Source organism: Plecotus auritus, assembly GCF_963455305.1.
Source record: "Plecotus auritus genome assembly, chromosome: 6".
Taxonomy (NCBI): domain Eukaryota; kingdom Metazoa; phylum Chordata; class Mammalia; order Chiroptera; family Vespertilionidae; genus Plecotus; species Plecotus auritus.
In genome coordinates this window covers 145,431,899-145,442,671 of record NC_137773.1, presented here as the reverse complement: position 1 = coordinate 145,442,671, position 10,773 = coordinate 145,431,899, and positions in this window count along the sequence as shown.

The following is a 10,773-nucleotide window of genomic DNA, read 5'->3' as shown; positions in this document are numbered from 1 at the left end:
CTTCCCATCCAACCTACCCCCTCCCTGGAGAAGAGAATAATATCATGATAGCCCAACAATGGAATTTTAGGAAATGCTGTTGGTGGTAGGAGGAGAAAGGCCTGCTTGTCTCCCAGTGCTCCTGGAAGGCTCTGGAACCTCTAAGATTCCTGTGGGGCTGCACAAGACTCAGGTTTCTGGGCAGGACTCCCAGGAAGCGTGTGACCCTAGAAGAGATGGCAAAAAGAAAGACACAATGAGATGAAAGGGGAGATCGGAACACCCACAGGAGGGACCTGGGAGACTAATCCGTGTCTCTGTGAGAACAATGGGAAAACAGTTTGCATGGACGCCCCTGAATTCTGAGTGCAGGCTTCATCAGTGAGGACAAAACTCACAGATGCCCTGGGCAAGACTGAGAGCCCACTAACCAATTTACACAGTGCAGCGGGATGGAAGGTGCAGTGTGAAAATTGAGAGCATATTTCAAGTTTTATTTACCTAAAAAGCAAAACAAATCATAGGGGATCAAAGAATAAAAAAGGAACGTAAAACTTTAATAAATCACCCAAACATTGATTTTTATGTGAATAGGGAAATTAATCTAAAAGTATAAGAAAATGGAAGAATCAATATTCAATGATCTGACTAAAAGCTGTATTTTAAATACTGAGCCACAAGTCAGGACTAGAAAAGAATGCCCGCATTTAGGCTTTTATTTGGTGACAATGTTATTGTCATGAGATTAGAGGTGTCACTTGAAAATCAAATTTTGGAAAAATTGTGTATCAAAACTGCATTGCAACTGTTCCTATAAAGAAAATATATCCGTTACTCCCTTTCACCTTTTCAATTTTAACATGAACAAATACAACATACATTCATTTGAAAAAAAAACTAAGTCCCTCATTAACCTTGCCTGAATCCCCAGGGGACTGGTGACCTTCCAGGTCACTTCTTCATTCATATACGCCTACTGTTTTCTACGTAATTGGAATCATACTCTACATATTATTCTGTGACTTCATGTCTTAGAAAATCTCCCTGTCGATACCTATAGATTGACAGAGGTCCTGTTTGCCATTACGTTGCATTCCCTAATAAAATGCACTCATTCCCTATTGAAGAAGTATTAGATGGTTTCCAGTTCTCTACTAATGCAAACTATTGCCAAGAGCTTGGCCATGCCTGTGCTTATTTAAGGCTGGCTGAGGGATAGATTCCTAAATGTGGGATTGCTAGGCCAAAAGGTGTGAAATGGTAGATTCTGCCAAATTTCTTTCCAGTAATGAAGTAGCAATGACTCTCACACTAACAATCCATGTAAATTATTGAATCTATAAAATAACTTGAGGAGAATCGCCATCTTACTGTCTTCTCCCATCTAGAATGTCCGTCTGCCTGTTATCTCAAAACTTGTCTCATATGGACCATGTACCTCTCTTGTCAGGTGTATTCCTAAACATTCAGACTTCTAAACTTGCTACTAGTTCTAACAGTTTCTCAAGTGACATGACTGAATGTTATTTTTAAAATACCCGTGTCATTTCATCTTTTCTTGTATTACTGTGTCAACTGTTTTTCTTTACAGAGCCATCTCCAGAAGCCATCACTTCTCAGCCTGCTTTCCTCTAACACATGGCACACAGCACCTTGCACAGGATCACCTGTGTACTGACAGTTTCCCATTTGAAAATTGGCTTCTCATCACCACCATATGTAAGCATATGTAATGTGCCATGGCCTGTGCTGAGCAGTTTCCATTCACTGTGTCATTTAATTCTGGTATCACACCTCTGGAGAGGTTATTATCATTCCCATTTGCCAAGGAGGAAACTGGGGCTCAGAGAAGGAATGTGGCACTCCCAGGTCTGCAGAGCTAATAGCTGAGGAGTTCACATTTCAACCTCAATCATATTGTCACAAGCCAGCACCCCCACTCTGCTATGGCACCTTCCTAAGGACAGGAACTCATGTTATATTCATCTCCTCATCCTTTCTTCTAGCACAGTGTGCATTGCATCTTAGATCCTTGCCTAATGTCACTCCTTTGTGATGTCAGTTAGCTCAGAAAGGTTCCAAATAGTTCCCCAAGCTTGGACAAAACCCATCAGGTCCCTACTTGTGGTCTCCAGTGTATGGAAGATGCATTTGATAACAACAAAGGATTGGGGTTTCAGCAACAGAAAAGAACATTCTGGTAGAAAGTATCAGACGTCTCACATCCTCTTTGCCTGCCTTTTACTCCCCCATCAGGGCAGCCAGCAGCTCAAGCACCTTTCTTTCCAGCTGTCTCTCTCTCCTACCCCCAGATTTCCCCACCCTTGCTGGTGAACCACCCATGGCAATGTAGTCAGCCATTCTGAAGCTTGAGCCAGGCGAGAAAAGCAAAGGTTGTAAACCTGCCAGATAAGGACTCCCTATTAGGGTGGACCACTCCGAAGCACATCCTGGACAGCTCCACAGAGGGTTCCACAAGGCCTGAGTCAACTGTCCACAGCAAGACCAGCTTGGTGACACACCTGGGTTGGTTTTCCCACCTTCTCTGTTTCCCTTCTTCAGTCTCCCACTCCTGTTCCCTTGAATCACTTGCCAAAATCAGCTACCTGCACACAAACTCTTGTTGTGGGCTCTGCTTTCTGAGGCTTCCTAGTCCAAGTGAACAGAGGATGTGGTACAAGTGCCAGCTCATATGGGTGCTGCGCACACATGCTCACCTACACCCCTCGCTCATGTGCGCACATGTACACTACACACATCAATTGGGATCAATCAGGGTTTGCTTTTTTTAAATCTGCATTAAAGAAGTCAACTGTAGTCAAGGAAAATGAAGCATTTGTCCTTTCAGCCTCATCAGGGCTCACATTTAGATGCCATTATTCCTTACACTACAATAGATTACATCAATTAAAAACCAGAGTCTACTTACCTAATATCATTAGAGCCCATGCTACGCTCATTTAAAAACAATCTTTTTTAAAAATTTGTCTATCTGTGCCCAACCCCCAGCTCTGTCTCTTCACACCTATAGGAGGCAAGAAAGCTCAAGGTCAAAGAACTAGTCTTGGGTTTGGTGATCGACAATATAGTACATCTTACTAATGGTAAAGAGTGTTCAACTGCAGAGACAGAGCAATGGTCAGGCTCTGTCTGACTTGTAGTATGACCCTAGCGACCCTCATAATTTCTCTGAGCCTCAGGTTCCCCATCTGTAAAATGAGGAACAGCCTAGAATTCAGATTTTGTACTAATTCACAATCATTTCCCCAGTTACTCAGAATATCAACATGTATCTGTGTATGGGAGAAGGATGAGGGATTTAAGATGGACGAGGCACTGAACTATCCATGACTTCATCACAGCCCTTATTTCATTTAATGTTCACAGCAAGCAGCTACATTCTCCTCTCCATTTTATAATGTGGCCACTGAAACTCAGAGGTCAAGTAACACTCTCAAAGTCGATCAGATGGTCAATAGCAGCACCAGGACTTAGACTCGTGTCTCTGAGACTAAACCCATTTGCTTCCCACTGCTCCACCCACACCTTAGAGTGTGGCAAACAATAAGGTGCACAGTTAGCTTTCAAAGATTCCTCTGGGTCTCATCTCACCTGCTAAAGTGAAAGCCCCTTAAAGGCCAGGATCCCATGGATGAAACTTCTCACCTTAGCCCATGTATTAGTTTCCTGTGGCTGCTGTAACAAACTGCCACAAACTTGGTGCCTTAACACACGTTTATTCCCTTAACAGTTCTGAGGTCAGAAGTCCAAAGTGTTTTCACTAGCCCAAACCCATGTGTTGACAGGGCCACACTCCCTTCAGAGACACTAACCTCTCCTTTCTTGCCTTCTCCAGCCTAGAGAGCTACATCCCTTGCACTCCTTGGCTCATGGCCCCTTCCTTCATCTCCAAAGCCAGTATCTTCTCTCTGACTCTAACTCTGCCTCCCTCTGCTTCGGGCATATGGCCTTCTCCTCTTCTGCCTGTAGCCAAGTCTCCCTACCTCTTCTAAGGAAATTTTGGATTGTGATTAGGGGCTACCTGGATAATCCAACATAAATCTACCCATTTTAAGAACGTTAACTTAATCATATCTGCAAAAACCCTTTTTCCATATAAGGTAACCTTCACAGTTTCCAGGGATTAAGAGGACCATTATTCAGCCTGCCACAGCCCAGTTCAGACAAATCCTTATGACTTTTTGAAGCCAAACAAAGCCAACCAACTTTGGAGCTGCTCTAGAAAATTAACCCAGAAAATGACTAAATAATCAGCCTAGTCAGTCATGCACACTTTAGACCTGAGGAAAGGAGGCCAACCCACAATACACTCATGAAATCAGCAACGTGCAAAGACGTCCCAGACACCTCAGCTGGCCTTGCTACACCTGCCTGCTTGCCCCGGGTGCTCAGGGTCCTCCCATTCCAATGCTCTCCTTCCTCGCCTGCATAGTAATAAACTCTCGGAGAGAAGGATATCAGGAAGTTACTCTGCCAAGGATTTGCAGCCTCAGCCTAATTTTTAGTATAGGATGAAAGGCCTTATCCTCTGCCAAAGGGATGTCCAGCATCAGAGACCAACCAAGGGCTTCCTACTGCTCATGCGGACAGCCAATGAGGCCCCTTGGCATTTCTTCCCCACCAAGGAAATATTCAGGGTTAAGCCAGAGATGTCTTACCCCCAGGAAATGCATTTCCATTGCAGGCATCTTCAGCTGAGTGAAGATTCTGCTGAAGGCTTGTCTTCCCTCCTCCACCTCGTCTTGCTAGCAACACCTGCTACACTTGCTTAACAAACCATGGTAGCAGGGACACCAGCTGCAGAAATGGCAGCCTCGCTGAGCCAGGGTACTGAAAGCAGGGTCCTGAAGACTTTATGGTTCAAATCCAAAAGCTGGATTCTCCCTGCCTCCCAAGGGCTGCATCAGTGACCTTCTGCCTGCCTATTGGCTTCTCTCCAGCAATGAAGGCACAAGGGAACCAAAGCTGGCCTGGGCACCCTGCCACTTCCAGGCGTTCATCCTCCTCCCAAATGGCTCTCTACTCATCCCTTGCCAGGTTTGATAGATCATCCAGAAGATATTGAGAGACTGAAAAACATTTTAGACTCAAGGGAAATAAGAACCAATGGTATCATTTGGGGCATGATAACAGGCCAGAGAGGAAAATGTTTGGGAGCAGGGAAGTCTCCCAAGTTACCCTTAAATTATACCAAATAGGCAATGACACCTTCTTTTAACATGTTCGACTAGGAAAATACCAGAGGTTGTACTTTGGGCTTTGTCTGGTTCTTACTGAAGGATAATTTGAAGGATTCACTTCAATCAAGGTTCCCAAGATGCACTGCTTCCAGCCATCCACCAGGCCACTCCTCCATCACGTTACTCTCTGTGGCCTAGAGCCCTTTGACAGTCAGATCTGATTAAGTGTAGCGAGGCATGGCCCAAACATGAGTCCCAAAGGGACTGTGAGACCTGGTCCCTGTGAGCAGGGGTCCAGGAAAGCTGCCTGGGTTTTCCAGCCCTATAGTCAACCCCAGAGCTTAGCCAGCATTAACTTAGAACTTGAGTGGGTAACTTAAATATCCTGAGCCTTATGTTCTCCCATGTGGAAAATGGAAATAATGCCTCCTAGACTTCTTGGGGAAACTAAGTGATGTACATATATAAAGCACATAGCACAGTGATTACTATATATTAGACACTCAACAAATGTTATTCACACTAATATTAATACAAAGTCACACTGCTAGTTTACTGATTACACTCTAAGATCATAATCTATAGCTATCTGAGAACAGAGCAATGACACACAGAAATCTCTCTCTCTCTCTCCCCCTCCGTCCCTTTCTCTCCCTCTCTCCCTCTCTCTTTCTCAGCCTTTTGAATAGGGAAGCAATGTTTTATTTCCTTTGGGACATCCACAAAAATTGACCAAGTGCTTATTGTGTGCAGGTAACAAGCTCAAAGTATGAAGTTTACCCTTAAAGGAATTACCACCTCAATGTGGAGTCAAGAAACAACAGATCCAAAAAAAAAAAGGTGGATCACGGTCATATTTCTCAGTGCTCATTGAGTCAGAAAAGCTTCCAAAATTCAGAGAAGGTCTTAGTTCTTGGGGCAGGAGGTATACAAAAGGCTTCTTTGGGAATTGGACCTTGAAGAAAGGGTAGGACGATAACATGCAGAGAGGAGTACAGAGTCATCCTATGTCCAGAGCTTAGAGCAAAGGGGCGGAGTAATGAGAATTCAGGTTGGGTACCCTTCCTCTCTTTGTCCCCAGCTGCCTTTGTGATTGTCACCAAGATGGCGCCCAGGAGCTGGAGTGCTCGGTGAGGCTCTGCATTTCTGTAAATCTGCACCAGAGATGTGAGAAGCTTGGCCTGCACACTGATTCACCAGTTTGTGCAGAAACCACTCCTACCAATAAGCTGGGCCCTTCTTAACTGGCTGAGGGATGGAAATGGTCTTGGAATCTGCTTTCTGAAAGATTTTCTCAGTTCAAATTAGCTACAGTGGTGTTGTTAATCTCCTTTGTAATGGGATTAGAATATATCATTGCACTGAGATTAGAGCTAGAGAGATATGTTTGGAGGAGTGTGGCTTCAACTCAAAATTCCAAGCAACGCTGCTTCCCAACAGGCTTCGTGGTCTTTGGCTGGAACAATGGCACCATCTTGTGGCCACAATGACCTCTATCTGGAAGGGTTTCCTTTGGGGCACATTTCATCAACTCCTGAGCCAGAAATACCATGATGACTGACATAGGCTAACGCCTCCCTCAAGGGGCTTGCATGCTGATGGGCCTAACTAGTCCCAGTTCTATAATTCCCATCAACGATAGCCCCCAGGGACTGCATGGTGGGCAGCATGGACTGACCTTTGCAAAGCCAAGAGCTGACATTAATGTGGATGTCTACAGAGTGGGATTTCAATGATTATAAAATAGCCTCTTGGATCCACCTGCTCTCTGATGCCTTAAGTCCCTTCCACACACAGTTGACTAAACTTGTTCCTGTGCTTACTCATTCATCAGCACATATTTATCATTAGCCTCTATTAACCGACACTATGCTTAGAGCTGAAACATAGAAATGTTTAAAGACCAGCCCCTACCTTCCATGCATGGCCCAAGAGATGAAGACAAGTCCTCCCTTTGGCCCTGGTGCAGACATTGGAGCCCTCTCCGTGGCTGGCAGAGCCATGCATCATCTTCATCTTGCTTCCCCCAACGCATTGTGCCCTCTCCCCCTCTCCCCACTGTTCCCCTGCACCCAGGCCCAGGCCTGCCACCACGCCTTTCCTGGGCTGCTCCACCTAGAGAAATGCCTTCCTTCTCTCCTCAGCGGTGGCTGCTTCTGGATGCTCTGGGCAGGGAGGGCCAAGCTTGTTAGAGAAAAGTGGCTTCCCACAGCAGATACATATGTGAGCAGCTGCACTCTGGCTGCTGCTCTGGGTGGGCAGATGAGGCTGGACCCGGGGAGAACAGAGACAGAAGCCCAAGAGGCAGAGAAGGGAGGGCAGTGTTCCATGAGCGGAGGGTCTGGTTCCACCCAGGGACTATAGGAAGGACTGAGCATAGCGAGATGTTTTGCATCTAGCAGCTATTCAGCATGAGGAAATGAGAAGGCTGTGTTTTACCCTGAAACTCAAGAAAGCGTGGGAAAGGAGGAGAGGCTAGTTCTGTGGGTGAGAGGTGAGGGGACCCTATAGGGTGGAGAGTGAGTGTGCCTGGATATGATGACCACAAGATAATATAAGTGTGGGAGTGGCTAGTGTCAAACCTACCTGTATTACTGAATGGAAATCCATCTTCTATCCACCCCCCAAATCATCCAGGAAGGGTACTGCATTCACATTAATGGAAAGCCTTGTGTGCATAGAAAAGGAATTACCTAAGGAAAGGAATGTATTTCCATATCTAGGTCATGGAGAAAGCACCCACAGGCCCAAGAATCTGAGCCACATGGGGCAATGGGCACATAAGCCCCTTGGAAATTCACTAGCTAGAGGAGGGCTTTGAGCTTCCACATGGCATAGAACATTCTTCCAACCTGAGGTCCCAGTGACCAAGAATGCCAGCAGATATCTGGTCCACCCATGCATTTCTATAGCCTTTCTCAGATGTAGAAAGATGGACCCATTTTTATGTCCATTGTTTCTCTGTTTTCTTTTTGTTAACAACCTGGTCTTGAGATGTGATGCTACATAGAATAAATAATTCAAGTCTTTAGATCTAAAAATATATGAATGTTCTTCCTATCTAGGTGAACTTAACAAATTGCTCAGCCTCTTTAAGCCTCAATTCCACATCTGTAAGTCTGAGAGGTAATGTACAAAAACAATGTTTTTGAGAGACATCAGCTTCATCACTATGAATGAAAGCTCCTGGTTTGTTATGGACCTTACCTAGTGAGCAGTTGGTCCAAGGAGGAAAAAGAGAACCCAGTTTTGGGCGGGGCGGGGGGTGGGGGTGGAGGCTGGTGCTCCCAAGACTAAATCAATAGCATAAGCCCGAAGAATGAGATGATAAACACTGGGACATAGGTCTGGTCATAGCTCCACCTGGAATCAGAAATACGTGCTCTCTGTCCTTCCATACGTAGGTATTTATATACTTCCCTGTCAGAACCTGAGTTCCAAAGTAGCAGGAGTCACAGAGCTAGTTATCCATTTGTGGGGTGAATCTGGGCTCTTGCTAGCAATATAATGGACACTTCTTAGATTATCATCCTACTATTGCTTCCTAGGAATTGGCCCATCTTCACCTCATCCATAGGGTTGCAGCAGAAGTTCCATGTGATGATGGACTGGTCCCGGGAAGGGCACTGCATTTGGGGGAGGGTCAGACTCTCTGGGAGGCGTGTAAATTTGGGAGCTGGCAGTGATGACCGTGTCCCCCCAGGAGAAGTGGGGAACACAGGAGGCTGGACTAAGAGATGATAGAAGGACAAAGAGAGAAACATGAGTGACACAGAGTAGAATCCCAGCTCAGGATAGCACTATGGGCCAGCTGTGGTCTGCTGCCTGGCTTCATCTCTGAGGCTGGATTTAGCAACACACCCTGAGATTCTTCCAACCAAGTTCTTTTTCACTTGAAGTAGTTCGAGTGAAGTTTCCAGAGCTGACATCCAGAAGAAGCCCAACTAACACGCAGGCCGAGGTTTCACTGGGAAGAGGGAAAGGACAGTGATATTGAATGCACGTCTCCCCAGATGAGGAGCAAATTGCCTTGCAGCTCAGCAGTTTGGGGACATGGACTCCAGTATTGCACACCTAACAAGCTGCCGTTTCCCGTGGATGAAAATTCCACTCAGGCACAGAAGTCACATTTTACTGTTTAATAGGCTGCTTAGAGAGGCATTCCTCCACAATGAGGCCATTTCCTATTACAGGAGCAAAACGAAAAAGGAGTCATTCATTCCCCATAAAAAAACAGGGGTGTCAAAAAGTGGAAACACTGTCAATTGGGCTGAATCACAGCTGGGATTAAAGACTCCAGACTTTTCCCCATTACTGTGAGCACATTTGAATTTTAGCCCAACACCAAGCCTGTACTACAGTCTGATATCTTTTGCTTTGAACATAATGCCAAACATGTTGTAAAAGTAGAATACTTATCGCCTAAGTTCAAGCAAATTTTGGTCTTTTATTCAAGAAACAGTCATAGCACCTCATTTACAACCTTAACTCAAAAGTAGATCTTCCTAACCAGGGAAATGATGATAAAACTGGTCTACTATCTTTGTTCTTCTGGTGTGTGAAGCATCATTTGTGGAAGAAGAGCCAGACTCCCCTGAGAAAGGCCATCTTCTACCTCCAGCCAATGATTGCTGTGGCCTGCGATGGATCCATTTTGCTGCTTCGGACCAACAATGACTGAGCCCCTGCACTGGGGACTGGGAATATAAGTGATACATGGCCCCTGCCTCAAGGAATTCACCAGCTCTTAAAGGATGACCCTCAAGTAAAAGGATAATGAACTTTACCAAGAGGCTGTGGGCACATAGAGGAGAGGCCTGGGGCAGGAGGGGCTATGGGAAAAGGCTCCAAGGATGAGCAGGGTTAGTCCTCAGAAGAGGACAAAGGCCTTTGGGCATAGAGAGTGGCATGAGCAGGGACACAGGTGTAAGGAGCAGAGCACAGGTGGGGGAGGAATGTGTCACATGGGCAGCTCTCCGCCTAGCCACACTTGCCCAGGACCATGCAGTGACCTCTTCCCACAACCTGAGAGGCCCGGAAACTGAGGGGCATTCCTGCTCTGAGAGGCAGGGGTGTCCAGAGTCATAGGCAGGCCTGAGGACAAGAGAGGCAGACGGTAACCCCGAGTTTCTTTAATGATTTGATGTGCTTCCAGAGATGGCCCTGGTCCAACTGGTGGGCCAACTGAGGAGGAGATTAGAGGGTTTTTGCCCGATGCTCTGATGCATTGAAGGGAAAGGCCAAGAGAGGCCTCAGCTCAGAATCCATCAGCTTTTCAAGGTGCCTTTGCTGAGCACTCTGGGGCCTCTGCTGACCTCAGGGGCAGTGAGATCACCACTTCCTACAAGGTCAAGGCATCTTCCTTAAATCCATTTCTTCTTCTGTACCCCTCCCCCAACATTCATCAGCAATTCCTCTTACCTTTACCTCCAATGCCATCTCTCCTTTGCCCATGCCTGTCCCTCTCCTCTGCCACTGCCAAGTCCAAGCCACCATCAGCTCTCACCCGGACAACTGCAATGATGGACCGTGTTCCACTCTAAACCAGATCACAATGTTTCCCCACTCAAGACCCTCCAGAGATTTTTCTTCC